Raw genomic sequence first — 3,042 nt, forward strand, 5'->3', positions numbered from 1 at the left:
CCAGAGTCCTGGGATCAAGTCCCACTTCAGGCTCCCTGCTCAGCAGGGAATCTGCTTCTCCTGCTGACCTCTCCCCTCTCGTGCTCTCTCTCTCTCTCTCATTCTATCGCTCTCTCAAATAAATAAATAAATAAAATCTTTAAAACTTGAGGGGCACCTGGGTGGCTCAGTGGGTTAAGCCGCTGCCTTCGGCTCAGGTCATGATCCCAGGGTCCTGGGATCGAGTCCCACATCGGGCTCTCTGCTCAGCGGGGAGCCTGCTTCCTCCTCTCTCTGCCTGCCTGCCTCTCTGCCTGCTTGTGATCTCTGTCTGTCAAATAAATAAATAAAATCTTTAAAAAAAAAAAAAAAAAAAGGAATAGAGGTTTGAATTTATGATGGTACCAATACAAATTACAGACACACTGGACTTTTTTTTTTTTTTTCCTGGACAGCTCATTATTTTTAATGTACAATACTCAAGGTACAAGAAAATGGCACCTAATAAAGTTATAAATAAAAATCAGATCAGTCATCAGGGACTCCTGAGTAATGACATCTTCATAACTTCAATGCTTATCTTTGCTTTCCAGGTGTAATTTGATAAGATCATCCATTTGAAGAATGTTAATTGAAGCTTCTATTCAATTTTGAAATTTCAAACTCTGTTCAAATTTCAAACTCTTAACTTTCACTATGGTTGGTTTAAATACCCTTGCTTGTTCGTTCTTTCAAGGTTTACCATTGACAAAATCAAGACCAATCCATTTTAGATTTTTGCATTCTTGGTTAACTTGAACCTCATTACTGAAAGCTCTTAAATTTGCGATAAAAACATGTGGAGTTTGAGGCAGCATTAATTGCTAGTTTTGTCAGGAATAATAAGAGATCTCATGGGGCGCCTGAGTGGCTCAGTGGGTTAAGCCTCTGACTTCAGCTCAGGTCACGGTCTCAGAGTCCTGGGATCAAGCCCCACATCTGGCTCTCTGCTTGGCGGGGAGCCTACATTCTCCTCTCTCTCTGCCTGCCTCTCTGCCTACTTGGGTTCTCTCTCTCTGTGTCAACTAAATAAATAAATAAAATCTTTAAAAAAAAAAAAAAAAGAAGAAGAAGAAAAAGAGATCTTGCAAACTCCACAATACCAAGCTGTTTTTGAGATCCCATGCTGGTTGTATGGTTTTCAACGTATATGAAAGGGGTTGCTTCTACAGCATCCCTACCTGGAACCATGGATTTTGAGTCCAAAACTCTCTTCAAAACACAAAATTTATCATGTAGAGAGCACTCCATCTCATCACATGTGAAATCATTTGTCCCACATAAGATAATTAATGCAGATGTATGAGTCTTAGTACTACTTTAAAAACAAAGTGAAATTCTTAAATCAATATTTTCATAAAATCAATTTATATAGATATTTGCCATAATCAATTTGATTGACTCCTACTTACATGGTTCATTCAGACATGGAAACAATACCTGGACTTTGTAGAAGAGATGAAATGGTTATTCCATCTTCATTTACAACAGCCTAATATTGTTCTCTCCCCTGTGTATAACTGCTCATATCACTAAAAGAATAGAGTAGTAAATCAATGGAAAGGAACAAAATACACTTTAGCAAGAGACAAAGAAGGACACTATATAATAATAAGGGGGACAATCTAATCAGATATAACAATTTCAAATATATATGTACCCAACATAGGAGCACAAAAATACATAAAACAATTCATGGTTAACATAAAGGAATTAAGCAATAGTAATACAATAATAGTAGGGGACTTTAACACCTCATTTACATTAATGGATAGATCATCCAAACCAAAAATCAGCAAGGAAAGAGTGGCTTTGAATGAACTAGATGGACTAGATGGATTTAATAGGTATATTCAGAAAATTCCATCCTAAAAGAGCAGAATACACATTCTTTTTGAGTGCAGATGGAACAATCTCAGATTAGATTACATATTAGACCATGAAACAAGTTTCACCAAATTAGAAAATATTGAAGATGTATCATGCATCTTTTCTGAATAAAACTCTGTGAAACTAGAAATAAACTGCAAGAAAAATCTGAAAATAGCACAAATATATTAAGGTTGCACAACATGCTAGTAAACAATGAATGAGTCAACCAAGAAATCAAAGAAGAAATGAAAAAGTACATGGAGAGAAATGAAAAAGAAATTACAATGGTTCTGAATCTTTGTGATACAGCCAAAACTGTTTCAAGAGGGAATTTATAGCAAGATAGGCCTACCTAAAAAAGCAAGAAAAATCTCAAATAAACAACTTAACCTTATATCTAAGGAGCTAGAAAAAGACAGACAAAACCCAAAACCAAGAGAGAAGAAAATAATAAAAATGAGAGCAGAAATAAGTGCTATAGAAACTTTTTAGTTCATTTTAGTTTTTTAAACAACAACAACAACAAAAAAATAGAAAGATCAATAATACAAGGAGCTCTTTGAAAAAATCAATAACATTGATAAACTTCTACCAGGCTCATCAGAAAAAGAGAGAGAACTCAAATAAACAAAACTACAAATGAAAAAGGAGAAATCACAACTGACACACAGCAGGGTGGCTCAGTGGGTTAAGCCGCTGCCTTTGGCTCAGGTCATGATCTCAGGGTCCTGGGATCAAGGCCCGCATCGGGCTCTCTGCTCAGCAGGGAGCCTGCTTCCCTCTCTCTCTCTGCCTGCCTCTCCATCTACTTGTGATTTCTCTCTGTCAAATAAATAAATAAAATCTTTAAAAAAAATACAAATGATTGTAAGAGAATGTTATGAAAAATTATTTGCCAAAAAATTGGACAACTTAGAAGAAATGAATAAATTCCTAGAAAAAGATAACCTAACAAAATGAAGCAGGGAGAAATAGACAATATGAACAGACTGATTACCAGCAATAAAATTGAATTAGTAATCAAGAAATTCCCAACACAAAAAAATACAGGACCAGACAGCTTCACAAGCAAATTCTACCAAATATTTAAAAGGGTTAATATCTATTCTTCTCAAACCAGCCCCCAAAATAGAAGGAAAACCTTTGCATTAA

The 3,042-nt window shown here is 35.7% G+C and overlaps 1 non-coding gene across 1 annotated transcript; it reads right to left on the bottom strand.

The window, feature by feature from the left end:
* Nucleotides 1–1,452: 1,452 nt before the first annotated feature.
* Nucleotides 1,453–1,582, bottom strand: LOC122911062. Its single transcript, XR_006385387.1, has one exon. It is a non-coding gene; the product is annotated as a small nucleolar RNA SNORA20 (small nucleolar RNA).
* Between the last annotated feature and the right edge of the window lie 1,460 nt (nucleotides 1,583–3,042).

Source organism: Neovison vison, chromosome 6 (genome assembly GCF_020171115.1).
Source record: "Neovison vison isolate M4711 chromosome 6, ASM_NN_V1, whole genome shotgun sequence".
In the NCBI taxonomy this organism is placed as follows: Eukaryota; Metazoa; Chordata; class Mammalia; order Carnivora; family Mustelidae; genus Neogale; species Neogale vison.